Genomic DNA, 17,875 nt, shown 5'->3' with positions numbered 1-17,875 from the left:
ATAGTTGCTGCATTCGGAGATAATGACCCAGCTTAATAAACAGGGCAAAAGTGGACAGCTGTATTCAAGAGGGGACAGGAAAGTTTTTCAGATGACCCAAGTTCTGGATGTCCCGCAACTGTCACCGCCGATGGAAACATTGATCATGTTCACCACATGTTGACAGATGAGAAGCGATTGGCTATAATTAATATAGCCAATGGTATTAGAATATCTCTTGAGAGAGTTGAGAATATTCTGCTCAATTAACTTGGCATGATAAAGTTTTCTTCTCGATGGAAGCCACGTTTTCTGAAACCTAGCAAAAACGCACCATGCTAATCACATCACGGGAAAATTTGACAATTTGAAGCAGATCCAGCTGGTTCCCTCGAACGTTTCCTAAGCCAGGATGAGTGTTAGGTTCATCGTTTTGAGCCATAGACATATTTTGAGCCATATTTTGTTTAACAAAATATTATACTCATTGTTAGCCATCTAGATCACTTTATAGGGAGAAGGTAACTCGATTTCAAATGCTCATGCTTAATAATATGATCATTAACTATTCCTAAGAAAATTCTTACGACTGTCCTTTCACATGAAATTCTTTCCTTGGCCAATGTTTTATTTATCTATTGTTTACTTGCGTCAATTGTAATAGTTTACTAAAACCAACCGAAGAAGCACATAAAAATCAAAATAGTAACATAAGAAAAATTACAGATGACCAGGAACGTATTCCAATTGTGTTAAAAGAAGTGAGGTAATGCAGAATAAAATGTTTTGTCTGAGAAATCTAAACAAAGACTAACGATATAGTTAGTTTAATTGCAAATCATAATCTAAAGCTTCTATTTATGTTATTCAGTATAGATATACATACAGTTATACCAAGAATTCATTAGTTTATTTTGCTAGTGAAAAATATATTGCCTCATACATATTTAGTTTTAAGAAATGATTAAAGATGAATATTTGAAACAAGTTGTCAGTTAATGAGCTGCTATTTTTATTGTAATAAACTATTTGGCATGCAATCTGTTCTGTGTCTTTGCAAAAGAAACAAGTATTATCATAGATTCAAAGACAGTTGAACTTCTTTACTTCATTTGATAATAGAAAGAGAAAACTTGACCTTGCAGCTGCTGGTCATAGATAATATCCATTGGCAAAATCTGACAGTGGATGCTAGAAATACTAATTTGCTATCATAATTAAAATAAATAATTACAACTAATCAATGAAATTATTATTCACATAGAATTACTCACATAGATTTACTACACAGCTATTCACTCCTCCACAGAGACAAATAAGAGAAAAAAAATAAAGAGTGGGAGAGAGAGATGGAGGAGAAATAAGCAAAAGAAATAGATATACTTAAGTCTGTTTTATTATGCAATATATCTGTCTATCTATCTATCTATCTATCTATCTATCTATCTATCTATCTATCTATCTATCTATCTATCTATCTATCTATCTATCTATCTGTCTGTCTGTCTGTCTGTCTGTCTGTCTGTCTATCTATCTATCTATCTATCTATCTATCTATCTATCTATCTATCTATCTATCCACACGAACATACGTATGTATATGTATGTGCGTATATATACACCAGTATTTACAGTTGCCCACCGGCTGGATTGTACATGTAATTTAAATGGCAATCTCAGTGCGGTCTTCACCAAGCTGATTTCGCCTGAGAATTATGCTAAAAGTACATGTGACACTGGCGTGTTCATCGTCGTATGACGGGTAACTAACAACTGAAGCACAGACACAGACAAGGATACATACATACATGTATATATGTACATATGTGTGTATATATATATGTACATATGTGTGTATATATATATTATATATATATATATTATATATATATATATATATATGTGTATATATATATATATATATATATATGTATGTATATATATATATATATGTATATATATATATATGTATATATATATATATATATATATATATATATATGTATATATATATATATGCATATATATATATGTATATATGTATATATATATATATATATAATATATATATATATATATGTATATGTGTATGTATATATATATATATATATATATATATATATATATATATACACGCACGCACACATACACACATATATAATTAATCACAAAAAAAACGAACGAAGGAAAAACAAAATGAAAAAAACAACAGCCCGAGCACGTGATACATGCAAAGCATTAAAAGACACTCAGGGAAGGACAGAAAGAGTGTTTTATGTTTCGAGCAAAACGCTTCTTCAGAAACAGGAGACAGAGGAAAGTCCAAGAGAAAGGAAGACGGAAGGAAAAAATCGCTAACAATCACTTGTAGTTATATCTATATATTGGATTTCTTATTGAATGTTATGATTGATTGATTGATTGATTCTAGTTTCAGCTTATGAGCTGTGGCCATGCTGGGGCACCGCCATTTGGTGTTGCTACTTGGTTTCACTTCATGGAGGCTTTCTAGCAACTGCTATTTGGTGCATGAGAGAGTTCGATGCAGCTGCCCTCATCTGCCCCTCCTGCCGTGAAGTTGGTTCATCTGGGACACCTGACAGGAAGAGATCCAGCTTCATTTTAAAGACATCTGTATCCACCTCATGCAGGTCTCTCAGGTTCTTCGGGAGGATATTGAAGAGCTGTGGGCCTCGGAAGCCCAGGCTATCACAGAATCTTGTCCTACATCTTGATGGCAGGTTTGGAGTCCTAGGCACCACGCAGTGGCGCCCAGTTCTGGCATTTGCGTAACTCTCGATGCCAAAGTTCAGGACACTTCCCTCCAGGATCTTCCAGATGTATATTATGGCATATCTTTCCCGCCTACGCTCCAGAGAATATAATTTTAATCTCTTGAGTCTTTCCCAGTAGCTTACATTCTGCATAGAGGCTATCTTCTTTGTGTAGCTTCGTTGGATCGCCTCAAGTTCTGTGATCAACTTGACACTGGATGGTGACCATAGCTGAGAGCAATAGTCAAAGTGGCTTAGGATAAGTGTCTTCCAGAGGACCATCATGGTTTTTTGTTCTCTTGTTCTAAAGGTTCTAAGAATCCAGCCAGCCAGCCGTCTACATTTCATTGTCAGTTTAGCAACATGTACATGAAAGGTCGCGTCATCACTCATGTGAATACCCAGGTCACGCACTGATTGTGCCTCTGGGATTGCAATCCCTCCGGGTCCAGTGTATTCATTGGGTATTGCATTCAGTTTTGTATGCTGATAGTATAAACTTGAAACTTTCCAGCATTGAACTGCATGCTATTCTTTTCAGCCCACTTGTATATTTCGTCCAGCTCACATTGCAGGTGTTTAGTGTCCTCAGGGTTCTGTATTGCCTGTGAAACTTTTGTATCATCTGCATAACTTGTGATCGTGGCTCTCTGCGTGGCTGAGGGCATGTCTGAGAGGGCCATTATGAACAGTAGTGGTCCCAGAACAGTGCCCTGCGGAACACCGCTCACTATTTGTGTGTTAATGGAGGTGGCCCCATTGGCTACTACCACCTGACTTCTATCCTTCAGAAAGTCATGAAGCCATTCTCCCAGTTTTCCAACTATGTTGAGATCACGCAGTTTGTGACATATCATTCCATGATCGACTTTATCAAAGGCCTTTGCAAAGTCGAGATATATCACTTCCACATTTGAGTGGTTGAGCAGCCGTTTCAGTACCCAGTCATAGTGTTGTAGGAGCTGAGTTAAACAGCTTCTCCCTGGTCGGAAACCATGTTGGGTTTCGGGCAGCAAGTCATTCTCTTCAAGGAAGGTGATCAGCTTCCTTCTGACTATTCGTTCCATGACCTTGCTGATGTGTGAGGTCAGAGAGATAGGTCTATAGTTCTTGGCTTCCGCTCTGCTACCTCCTTTATGAATGGGGCATATTTTACCTTCCTTCAGTTTTCCTGGAAGTTTGCCAGCTGCAAGGAAGCTCTGAAAGAGGAACTGCAGTGGTCTTGCTAGGACTCTCTTACATGCTTTTAGGAGGATTGCCGGGAATCCATCGGGGCCAGTAGCTGAGTCTGTTTTCATTTCATCTATAGCCTTGGTTACATCGTCTTCCTTTATATCGATGTAATCTATCGTCGCCGCCTCTGATTTTATATCTGCAGTGGTAAAAAAGTCAGTTGGATTGGTGATTTGGAGATGCCCAAGGGGTGGAGTGAAAACACTCTTGAATTGCTCATTCAGTATTTCACTTACCCTCATTGGTTTTCCTGTAAGTGTGCCATCATTTTCGAGGAGTGGCCCTATTCTACAGTGCACTGTAGCTGTTTCTTTGGCATACCTGTAGAAAGCTCTGGGGTTAGATTTTATGTTTTCTATAGCCCAGTCTGCTCTTTCTTTTTCATGGGAGAGTTGCAGACATTTTTCGATTTCCAACAGTTTTATTTTTAGGCGGGACTTTTCACTGCTTTCAATCTGTTTGTTTAGGCGATTTGAAAATTTCGTACGCCGTCTCATTAAAATTTTCCTCTCTCTGGGGATTTTGTTCTTGTGTACAGTGGCCTTTCTCTCTGGGACACATTTGTAGCATATGGCTTGCATTACAGACATGAATTGTTGAAGTTTCACGTCGATGTCTGGCGAGGAGAGACATTTAGGCCAGTTTTGTTTGAGGATCTCTTTCTCAATTTGTTTCCAGTTTGCCTTATGGTAGTTCAAGCTGGAAAGATTTTGAGGGTTTCTTGTAGGCTGCATGTCCGTGCTCTTTTTGGCCCGTACATGGTCAGCTCTATCATGTTGTAATCCGAGAGTAGTGTCGGTGTCACTTTCACATTATGGATGAGATCCATGTCATTTGTGAAGCAGAGATCCAGTGTGTTACCTGCCCTGGTTGGTTGGAGTATTACCTGCTCCATGTACAGGGTGTTGATGAGGTTCAGGAGGGACCTCGCCTGTCCTCGTTCACATCTTGTCATTCCTGGGAGAGAAAGGCCCTCGGGCCATCTGACATTGGGCAGATTGAAGTCTCCCATAAGAAGCACACCTATGTGTTGTTCTAATGTGGTTAGAATTTCTTCTATTTTTATAAGGTAGTCTTCAAACTTGCCCACATGGCTTGGGGCATCTGGAGGGCGATATGTAGCACACACAACTACATCAAGTTGCCTAATATGTACAATTAGTGTGTCACACACCGAGTTTGAGTATGACAAGAGGACCTGGGGTGTGAGTTCCTCACGGATGTACATAGCAATATATATATATATATATATATATATATATATATATATATATGTATGTATACATTAGTACATATCAAGGCAATTTGACTCAGACTTCTTGGTACTCTGAGTTTCAAGCGTGTGGCTAGTCTTCGGCCATTGGGGTCTCAGCGGAGGTTCGATTGAAGAGTCAATGTTTACTACTGGACGTTAGCCTGCAATTGGTCGAGGAAGGTTACCGATATAGCAGTATGATGTTGAGATTTCAGCGACAGCAATTACTTGAGAAATACGGCATGGTCTAAGAATAGCCACACGCGTGAAACAAGGGATGATGTATGATCCAGCAAGCGTTTTAATATATGGGTCATGCACGATCAATGAGAAAAAACGGGAGGAATCTTGAAGAAACGGTAAGCAGGTTGGTAGCGCAAATAAAAGGGTAAGCACACAAGTGCGTGCAGACACACATAAACCCCCCCACACGCATTTATATTATTTAATAAATTCGTCTCAGCTGCATGCAAGATTAACTTTCGTGCTCTCGCTTAACCTATCTCTTCAGGGGATGCTGCAAAAGTGGGAAGCTATGGTGTGCCTTCAAACTGAATGTAACGATTCAGTGGGCCCAGGTATGGAGTTGTGTATCAGAAATCATTCGTGCAAATATTATATAACGTAGAAGTCAAATCAGGGTAGATATTACTTGATGTAGATGTCATATTAGGGTGGATATATGCGAGCCACATACATGCATATGCATATACATACATATATATATATATGTATGTATGAATGTATACGTATATATAAATATATACATATATATATATATAATATATATATATATATTATATATATATATATATATATATAATATATATATATATATATAATATATATATATGTATGTATGTATGTATACGTATATATAAATATATATATATATAATATATATATATATGTGTGTGTGTACACATGCGTGCGTACCTATGTGTATGCATGTGTGTATGTGCGTGTGCGCGCGTGTGTGTAGGCTGATTGATACGTAGACGGAAAGGTATATACTGATGAATTTCTATACAGATCTGATAATTGTATTCGGAGTAATCAAACATTTCTTTGTGTTCATTTTGCTCTTTTCAGCCATGCCACACGAATGTGCTTCCTCTGAACATCTTCCCTCTGTGCATTTTCTAGTTTGATTCCGTCTTCCACTTCTTTTTATCTCTCTCTTTCCCAACATAATTTTCGCAGCCTTCGCCTTCTTCGTTATCTTCGTTATCGTCATTGTTACCCCACGCCCTACACAAATACATTCCTTTTATTATTTTTTTTTCTTTTATAAATTGCTTACTTTATCGGCAACACAATATTGCTACATATATAAATGTATACTTTGATATCTTAACAATCATAGTTTAATGTAGTCTTTTGTTATTTCGTTTCTTGGTACATTTCTTCTCCTATTCTGGCGACTAGCATGAAGGCTTTATCTAAAGTAAGCACCACATAATTACGCGACACAGTCAATAGAACTATCGATTACGTCATATCTATCGGCAAAATGGCTGGACTGAACCCTACATCACCAACAATATACAATATTGAAATCAATGTTAGTATTTATGCTTTTTTACCTGTTACCCATTGGTTATTTGACGAAAAACGGAAATAAAACGAAACTATATAAAAAAAAATGCAAGATGCAAAGGACATAACAACATGATACTGTAGATTTTTCTATACATTCTGCAAAACTTAATGATGAGAAAAGTAACTGCATTTCTTTATATTATTAGTGAAGTAGAAATTTGGCCGATCTTATAATTATTTCATTTCCATTTTACATACACGCATACACAAGGGCAATACATAGAAACATATAAATGATTATGCACAAGCATATATAGAAATACAAATGAATATGCGTGTGTGTACTTGTATATGTATACATATATGTAAGTATATACATATATATATATATAATATATATAATCATATATATATATATATATATATATATATATTATATATATATATGTAAATATATATATATAATCATATATATATAATCATATACATATCAATGTATGTGCGTAAGAATATAGACTTGGGTGCAGAGTATTTTATGAGTGTTCATCTTCATTCATTAATATGCTCATAAATTTGTGTCCAATCTCATTATTACTGTATGTGAATACAATATCTATGAATACGAGATATGTAGACGTATTTGTTTATGGTTATATACATATATTCATATTCATGCATGCATATATATATATATTATATATATATATATATATATATATATATATATATATATATTATATATATATATATATATATATATTATATATATATATATTATATATATATATATATATATATATATATATATATATATATATATATATATATATTCAATGTATACAGTTAAATAAAAACGTGCAGATTGGAAAGAGACCAAATATCTGAATACAAGCTTCTATGTTTGAGTGTGAGTTTGTATGTGTGTGTGTGTACGTGTTTGTTTGTTTGTTTATTTGTGTGTGTGTGTGTGTGTGTGTGAGTGTGTGTGTGAGTGTGTGTGTGTGTTTGGGCTGGTATGTGGCCTTAAACTAATCATGTTTTTGTTTCCTGTTGTTGAGGTTGTTACTATAGTTTCCCCATAGTATTGCATTGTCATTATCATTAGCCGCGATTATGGTGAAAATATACTACATGGGGCGAGTAGCAAAAAAAAAAGAAGAAAAAAAGAAAAAAATGAAAAGTAAAAGAAATAAATAAAATGAAAATGATAATAAAAATAATGATGCTATATTTCCAATATATATTGCAAAAAAAAAAAAAAATTACGATAATAAGAAATAAAAGAAAATGCATAATTGCATTGAAAAAGTGATATCACGTACTAGCAATTGTAGCCACGAAAACACGCTCACACTCTATTCCCTTAGTTATTACCATCACCGCAAGCTCAGAAACGAGAACTGAAATTAAAAATACACTGAAGTACAAAGCAAAATATGTATAAAGACAGGTAGGCAATATAATGATAGCAACAGCAGCAATGACAATGAAAGAAAACAGATGGAGCATAGAAATGAAAAAAAAAAAAAGAATAAGCACACAAAAAAAAATCGAAAAAAACAAAATAAAAACAAAACAAAGAAAGAATGTAAAAAGGGGGAAATTAACAATATATAAGGGACCTGTACGAAGCGTAATAAGCATTTACTGTATTGCTACATACACGTAGATACAATAGCTGGTGTATTGTCGCCAAACAAGCAGAAGTTTATAGCAAGTAGAAGGTAAAGACAATAAAATACCATCTGATAATAAGATACATACATATATATATATATATATATAATATATATTTGTATATATGTCTCTATATATATATATATATATATTTGTATATATATATATATATATATATGTATATATATATATATATATATATGTATGTATATATATATATATATATATATATATATATGTATATATATATATATATATATATATATATGTATATATATGTATGTATGCATGTATGTATATATATTTGTATATATGTCTATATATATATATGTATATATATATATGTATATATGTATATATAATATATATATATATGTGTGTGTGTGTATGTGTGCATACACAAACATATAGACATATATACATATATATATATATATATATATATATATATATATATATATATATAGTATACGCACACATGCGCGCACACACTCATATATATGCAATATAATATATTATATACTATTTTACTCGTTTCAACCATGTGGATGCAGTCAAGCTGGAGCACCACCGTGGTCTTTCTGATTTCCTCAGTCTGGAGTGATTCAAATCACCACTCCTGTATGTGGATCTGTCCCAGCTGTTGGCCCATTTGGTGTAGAAGGGAGTTTGATTCCAATTCGCTTGTCAGCACCTCACGTCGGACTGTTGGTTCATCCGGCATTGTAGAGATGAGGATGTCTAGTTCCGTTTTGAAAAAACATCTACTTCCACCTATGTGAATATATGTAAGTGTATATATATGTATGTGTGTATATTTATGCATGTACATATATATCTATGTGCTATATACCATATACATACATTGGATACACACATATATACATCATATATATATATATATGATCATATATATATAATCATATACATATCAATGTATGTGCGTAAGAATATAGACTTGGGTGCAGAGTATTTTATGAGTGTATATGACAAAATTGTCCGACGAACGGCAACGGGAAACTCAGAGTAACAGGTTTTGTTGAATTTTCTGCTGCTTTGAATAAAGCATATTACTCTACCACTGGTATTTGAGTACTCTTTTTTCCACCTTGTTTCACATTTATGTGTTTACTCCGGTATATATATATATATATATATATATATATATATATATATATATATATATATATATATATACTGGAGTAAACACATATATGCGTACGTATATATATATATATATATGTACGTATATATATATATATATATATATATATATATATATATATAGCAATCCTTGGACTAACGCGGGTGCTACGTTCCAACGACCCCACACGATAGATGAAAATCTGCGAAGTAGAAACAGCACTGTACTATATATATATTTTCATTATTTTTATAATTTGTATATATTTATTTTATTATGAATGGAAAACAACACCACGGGGGAATCAACGTAAGCTAAAATAATAAACCGCAATAGGTGGACCGCTATACGAGGAGGGGTTGCTGGAGGCGTAGTGGCACTGTGGTTAGGGCTGCGGATTCGCGCTTTCGATTCCCAGACCGGCCGTTGTGAGAGTTTATTGGGGGGAAAACACCCAACAAGTTCCACGTGGCTACGGTAGGTAAGGGATGATGTATTCTTTCAGCACAACTTTTTTCTCACTCTTTCTTCCTGTCCCTGTTGTACCTGTATTTGAAAGGGCCAGCCTTATCACACTGAGGAAGGCGGCGAACTGGCAGAAACGTTAGCACTCCGGGCGAAATGCTAAGCGGTATGTCGTCTGTCTTTACGTACTGAGTTCAAATTCTGTCGAGGTTGATTTTGCCTTTCATCCTTCGGGGTCGATACTTAATTGTACCAGTTGCATATTTGAATCGATCTCATCAACTGGCCTCTTCCCCCAAAATTTTGGGTCTAGTGCCTAGAGTAGAAAATACTTACTTTTGTAGAATGGCGGGAGAAATTCGCTATACTTTGTATAATACATATAAGGTATACATTATTCACTTGCTTGTCAGGATGCAGAATCATTTTACTGTCAATGTCAACGTAAGAGGGATATGAGGTCTCTTGTCCTGAGATTGGAGGATGTTGCAAATGATCGTCCACATCGGAGACAAATATTGCGAAAGGGGACTAAGTGAGTAGAAGAAATGCGTGAACTCGCCACCAAAGAAAAGCGTACTCGACGGAAGGGAAAAGCAGTAGTGCCGGCTAAGAGCTCCTTCCAAAGCAGTTGCTGTATGCGTGACAGATTCTCCTGTGTAAACCTGTACAGTAACAATATAATTAAGCATGCACACTCAAACGCACATGCGTACACGTACATACACATAAACACATACGAATGGGACTGACCCTATCAAAATTAAAATATTTATCTCTACTCTGGTACTCTTTATACCGACCATCAAAACCAAACACACATTCGTGTGTATGTGTGTGTGTGTTTATGTGTTTGTGTGTGTGCGTGTGTGTTTATGTTTGTGTATGTGTGCGTGTGTGTTTATGTTTGTGTATGTGTTTGTGTGTGTATGTTTGTGTGTGTGTGTGTGTGTGTGTGTGAGGGCGCATGGTCTAGTGAGCAGGGTTTTGCACTCGCGACCTAGCGATCGTGATTTCAATTCCTCGACTCGGTGGTGCGTTGTTTTCTTCAGCAAATCACTTCAGCTCGCGTTGCTCTGTGACCACTTCGACACCTGACGCATGACACACCGTGCATCTATCTATTCAGGCAACGTCGATTTGAGGGAGAGAATGAGCTAATGTGGTTATTCTCTCCATCTTAGGAAATCCCAAACAAGGCGAAAAGCCACTTAGTGTAGGAAACTATGAAAAAACGAATAATTTAGATGACGGCAATGAATTTACTTTAGACTTGAAAGCGTTCAGGAGGTCAAAAGAAGGGGGAAAACAATGACATAGAAGAGAGTTCCAAAATCTGATAATTCGTGAGGAAAAAGCTCCGACCGTAGAAAAAAAAAACCCTCTTTATTTGTGGAAACATTCAGATGAAGACGTAATGAGTTTCGAGTCAGGCGAGAGCTGACAATAACGAGATAAGAAAGGGTTCGCGATAAGTCACCCTACAGAAATTCATTCAGTTGTTAAAACATAAATCATATCATGAAATTAAATGGTTTTGATTTACTGTCAGGTGACTTTTGGCCAATTCCTGTATACATAGAGAGAGGGAGGGAAAGAAATAGTGAGAGAGAGAGAGAGAGAGAGAAGAAAAAGAAGAAGAAGGAGGAGGAGGAGGATGAGGAGGGCAAGAGAAAGAAGGAGGAGAGAGTGAGAGAGAGAGAGAGAAAGAAGAAAAAGAAGTAGGAGGAGGAGGAGGAGGAGGACAAGAGAAAGAAGGAGGAGGGAGTGGGAGAGAGAGAGAAGAAAAAGAAGAAGAAGAAGAAGAAGGAGGTTGAGGAGGAGGAGGACAAGAGAAAGAAGGAGGAGAGAGTGAGAGAGAGAGAGAAGAAAAAGAAGAAGAAGAAGAAGAAGGAGGTTGAGGAGGAGGAGGAGGACAAGAGAAAGAAGGAGGAGAGAGTGAGAGAGAGAGAAGAGAAGAAGAAGAAGAAGAAGAAGAAGAGGAAGAAGAAGTAGAAGAAATAGGAGGAGGAGGAGGAGGAGGAGGAGGACAAGAGAAAGAAGAAGAAGAAGAAGAAGAAGAAGAGGTAAATTTAAACAAAGCCCATGGTTACGTGCTTATATACATGCTTATACTTTTATGAATGATTGGTGGAAGCATTTGTTACAGTCAAAAACAAAACTTTAACCTGAGAGAAGACGTGAATAAGATTTCAATATTTTATATCTCTTGCTAATTGGTACTTATGGTTACATGTATTCTATGTCCCCCTTGCCTTTCTCTCTCTTTCACATATTATCAGTTCATATTAGACTTTCTTTTTATAACCACAACCTTGACTTTAATTTTTCTTGTTCTTTACCTCCCGTATAAACAATGATTGAGTAGGTCTATGATCAAAAGCGTTTCGACCGCCATAGCAATTCAGTATACATTATTCAGTATACCTTCTTTTCTTAATACTTGAGAGAGATATAACTGTTATTTATAACAGGTTAACAATCTACAGGATTTCCTTCACGTAGAGACTCGATATTGGATTTGATGCTGCTTTTGTAGTAGTTGTTTTTGTTGTATTTTTTGTTTCTTGTTGTTACTTTATCTCTTGTGTCAACACTGGGTAGTCACATGACGAAAAGCTTTTCAACTGTTGTGATTATTCCATGCAATTCTAAATCTATTATTTATCACATTAATTTAAATAACCATGTAAATCTGGTAAACAACGACAGTCTGAGGAGGGCGTGGAATAACCCGTATATAAAAGAATAAACTAAAGCAAACGCACAAAAGGTAAAGGACAAAACAACACACACAAAGCAGCTAAATGCTTCTGTAGCTACACCTTTAGAAGCTCCAGGAATTGGAAGGTCTTCTATATGGGTTATGAACCTTTGGAAAATATACTGAATATCCAGTGTTGGTCGTTTTTAAGACTGTTAAATATTCTCTCTCTGAGAATGGTAATTTTTGAACTGAAAGACATAATGCCATAAAGTTTCTGCAGTTTCCCCAAGAGTTTATATATGACTTTGTGTGGAGGCGGCGCAAGGGCCCACTGGTTAGAGCAGCGGACTCGCGGTCGTAGGATCGCGGTTTCGATTCCCAGACCGGGCGTTGTGAGTGTTTATTGAGCGAAAACACCTAAAAGCTCCACGAGGCTCCAGCAGGGGATGGTGGTGATCCCTGCTGTACTCTTTCACCACAACTTTCTCTCACTCTTACTTCCTGCTTCTGTTGTACCTGTATTTCAAAGGGCCGGCCTTGTCACTCTCTGTGTCACGCTGAATATCCCCGAGAACTACGTTAAGGGTACACGTGTCTGTGGAGTGCTCAGCCACTTACACGTTAATTTCACGAGCAGGCTGTTCCGTTGATCGGATCAACCGGAACCCTCATCGTCGTAACCGACGGAGTGCTTCCACATATATGATTTTGTACTAGCTGTTCATGAAATATACAACGAAATATGACGTGTTCGAACGCTAAAATGTTTTTGTTAACTTTCAATGTTTGATACATTTTGTATGCTTATGTTGATATATCTAATGTAGACAGTAAGCGAGACACCGCGATAGTCTATCACTAAATTCTTCCCAATATCTTTCCATTCCAGTCTTGTTAAATAGGCTTCCGATGGAAGATTTTAGAAATATTTAGAATGAAGCGTATATAAATTTTTCATAGCGCTCCACCATTTGCTAATTCATTTACCTTCCTGTTTCCCTTAATATTAGAATCATCAAGTACTAGTTACCAGTTCAGTATTTTCTGCTAAATAGTTATCTATTTTTAGAAGATTACTCTCTTGTATTCAATCCGACCTCTAAAATAATGGTTTCAAGTTTTGCTACAAGGGCTGCAGTTTTTTTGGAGGGGATAAGTCGATTACATCGACACCAGTGTTTCACTGGTACTACTACTACTACTACTATACTACTACTACTACTACTACTACTACTACAACTACTACTACTACTACTGATAATAATAATGATGATGATATAATAATAATAATAATAATAATAATAATAATAATAATAATAATAATAATAATAATAATAATGATATGATGCAGAACCAAGCGGTGGTTCTCATGGCTTCTGGTACTTATTTTATTGAAACAGAAAGGATGAAAGGTAAAGTTGACCTCAGCGGAATTTGAACTCAGAACATAGCGGCAGGCGAAATAACTATTTCTTGACAAGAGAAACTAAACAAGGACAGACAAACGAATTAAGTCGATTATATCGACTCCAGTGCGTAACTGGTACTTAATTTATCGATCCCGAAAGGATGAAAGGCAAAGTCGACATTGGCGGAATTCGAACTCAGAACGTAGCGGCAGACGAAATACCTATTTCTTTACTACTCACAAGGGGACTAAACACAGAGAGGACAAACAAGGACAGACAAACGTATTAAGTCGATTATATCGACCGCAGTGCGTAACTGGTACTTAATTTATTGATCCTGAAAGGATGAAAGGCAAAGTCGACCTCGGTGGAATTCGAACTCAGAACGTAGCGGCAGACGAAATACCTATTTCTTTACTACTCACAAGGGGACTAAACACAGAGAGGACAAACAAGGACAGACAACGTATTAAGTCGATTATATCGACCCCAGTGCGTACTGTACTTAATTTATCGATCCTGAAAGGATGAAAGGCAAAGTCGACCTCGGCAGAATTCGAACTCAGAACGTAGCGGCAGACGAAATACCTATTTCTTTACTACCCACAAGGGACTAAACAGAGAAGATAAACAAGGGCAGACAAACGAATTAAGTCGATTATATCGACTCCAGTGCGTAACTGGTACTTAATTTATCGATCCTGAAAGGATGAAAGGCAAAGTCGACCTTGGCGGAATTTGAACTCAGAACGTAGCGGCAGACGAAATACCTATTTCTTTACTACTCACAAGGGGACTAAACACAGAGAGGACAAACAAGGACAGACAAACGTATTAAGTCGATTATATCGACCGCAGTGCGTAACTGGTACTTAATTTATTGATCCTGAAAGGATGAAAGGCAAAGTCGACCTCGGTGGAATTCGAACTCAGAACGTAGCGGCAGACGAAATACCTATTTCTTTACTACTCACAAGGGGACTAAACACAGAGAGGACAAACAAGGACAGACAAACGTATTAAGTCGATTATATCGACCCCAGTGCGTAACTGGTACTTAATTTATCGATCCTGAAAGGATGAAAGGCAAAGTCGACCTCGGCGGAATTCGAACTCAGAACGTAGCGGCAGACGAAATACCTATTTCTTTACTACCCACAAGGGACTAAACACAGAGAAGATAAACAAGGGCAGACAAACGTATTAAGTCGATTATATCGACCAGTGCGTAACTGGTACTTAATTTATCGATCCCGAAAGGATGAAAGGCAAAGTCGACCTTGGCGGAATTTGAACTCAGAACGTAGCGGCAGACGAAATACCTATTTCTTTACTACTCACAAGGGGACTAAACACAGAGAGGACAAACAAGGACAGACAAACGTATTAAGTCGATTATATCGACCACAGTGCGTAACTGGTAGACTCCGAAAGGATGAAAGTCAAAGTCGACCTTGGCGGAATTTGAACTCAGAACGTAGCGGCCAACGAAATACCTATTTCTTTACTACCCACAAGGGGCTAAACACAGAGAGGACAAACAAGGGCAGACAAATGGATTAAGACGATTATATCGACCAAAGTGCGTAACTGGTACTTATTTAATCGACCCCCGAAAGGATGAAAGGCAAAGTCGACCTCGGCGGAATTTGAACTCAGAACGTAGAGGCAGCCGATATACCGCTAAGCATTTCGCCCGGCGTGCTAACGTTTCCGCCAGCTCGTCGCCTCTAACCTCTGAAATATTACTTGTCATAGATTGAGAGTGAACAGAAAAACCATGTCTCCATGGTATTTCTTTGGCAGAAACTAAGGATGATATATTTTTCACCATTCTGCATCAAATATTGTAAAATTAGGATGCAGTTTCATGCTCATAATTTGTTTTAGAGCACTCCGTCGGTTACGACGATGAGGGTTCCGGTTGATCCGAATCAACGGAACAGCCTGCTCGTGAAATTAACGTGTAAGTGGCTGAGCACTCCACAGACACGTGCACCCTTAACGTAGTTCTCGGGGATATTCAGCGTAACACAGAGAGTGACAAGGCCGGCCCCTTGAAATACAGGTACAACAGAAACAGGAAGTAAGAGTGAGAGAAAGTTGTGGTGAAAGAGTACTGCAGGGATCACCACCATCCCCTGCTGGAGCCTCGTGGAGCTTTTAGGTGTTTTCGCTCAATAAACACTCACAACGCCCGGTCTGGGAATCGAAACCGCGATCCTATGACCGCGAGTCCGCTGCCCTAACCACTGGACCATTGCGCCTCCACTCTCATAATTTGTATTATAGTGATGACAGCATTATGTAATGTGCCAGCTTCTATGAGCACACTCAGTTTCTGGGAGATTAAGCTACTATTTATAATAGGTACATTGTCTGCATTAAATCACTTATGTAAACTTATAAAATACTAATTTTATTTATTTATTGCTGCTGCTGCTGCTGTTGTTGTTGTTGTGTTGTTGCTGTTGTTGTTGTTGTTGTTGTTGTGTAACACCAGCACAGCTCTGATTGACGTCACGTAGGTAGACAGAAATTCGAAGACGGGGTTAAATATTCTATCGTGTGAAATGACCGCGTAGAGAAGGCATGTATTTCTTTGGTTTTGCTAAGTAATAATTTCCGTGCGCATGCGTCAGTTTCGTACTTTGTTGTATTTCCTGCAAACCAATGACAAAAATACTATATAGTATATAAAATTGATGGTGAAATAATAAATAACTTGATATTGTAGTGTGTTTGAATATAGTTTACTTTCATCATTTCAGTTCCCGTGCACAACCGATTGGAACCTCTATATTATTAAGTCATTTGTAAGTAATTCTCATCCACAACTTTTGATTGATTCTCCATGGTGAATTTTGTTATGAGTTCAAACGGGAATATAAGATAACATACATTGCGTCATATGATATTAGATAAAGCAATAACTCATTTAGTAACATATCTAATATATATCGCCTGAATCTAAACGTGTATATAATCTGAAGCATCTGATGCGAAGAAAAGCTCGAAGATCACCTGAAAATTAAAGAAAATAAAATACTGAATATGATTAGACATTTTATGTCATCTTGTATAATATCCGATAAGAAACCTAATTCTTATTGAATTATCTAAGATTTTTCCTCTATGCGAAAAAATTATTTTGCATCAAAACTGTACCTTGTTCTGTAACCTAGTGTCTTTTATTAGATTGTAGTCGCTTTTATGTCATCAAAAATTTTGTAACCTATTCTCATATTCAAAGCTGCCATTTGATGGAGACAGGCCACAATTGTTATCAAGACTACAGGCAGAATTTTATCTTGACATTTGGAGAATTATTTATCCGTGGGCATATAACGGTGACTGCCATTATCTGCTTGACAAATTCTTCCTTATATTCATGAAGTGATTTACTGTAAGTACGACTTCAATAAGGAATATGCCTACAGGCCTCTTTTTATCTTTACGCTTGTGCCACCATTATGCTAAGGGCAAATCTGCAGCCTCTGCTGTGCATAAGGGCAATTTCCTTTTCATGCATACAAAGCCATTTTGCACAGGAAGGAATCTCAGTTACCAGGATCCCCTTCGGGTAGATTTTTACATCTGTATGCAAAAGATACCATTTTTCCTAGAGGCTGAAAACCAATAACTATTGTCTAAGTGGAAAGATTTTTTTTTTTCCTTTACACAGTCTTC

At 36.7% G+C, this 17,875-nt stretch overlaps 1 long non-coding RNA gene across 1 annotated transcript in view; it reads right to left on the bottom strand.

Annotated features, from left to right (window-relative positions):
* The window catches only part of LOC118766163, a 17,032-nt gene extending 7,964 nt beyond the window's left edge, over positions 1-9,068 (bottom strand). The window contains exons 1-2 of the long non-coding RNA XR_005002073.1: positions 8,984-9,068; positions 6,364-6,365 (exon numbers count right to left, since the gene is read on the bottom strand). This is a non-coding gene — a long non-coding RNA (uncharacterized LOC118766163). The remainder of the gene's footprint in view (positions 1-6,363; positions 6,366-8,983) is intronic.
* Between the last annotated feature and the right edge of the window lie 8,807 nt (positions 9,069-17,875).

The sequence above is a fragment of the Octopus sinensis genome, linkage group LG1 (assembly GCF_006345805.1).
Source record: "Octopus sinensis linkage group LG1, ASM634580v1, whole genome shotgun sequence".
Classification (NCBI taxonomy): domain Eukaryota; kingdom Metazoa; phylum Mollusca; class Cephalopoda; order Octopoda; family Octopodidae; genus Octopus; species Octopus sinensis.
The sequence above is the reverse complement of the archived record's forward strand: the minus strand, read 5'-3'. Positions and strand labels throughout refer to the sequence as shown.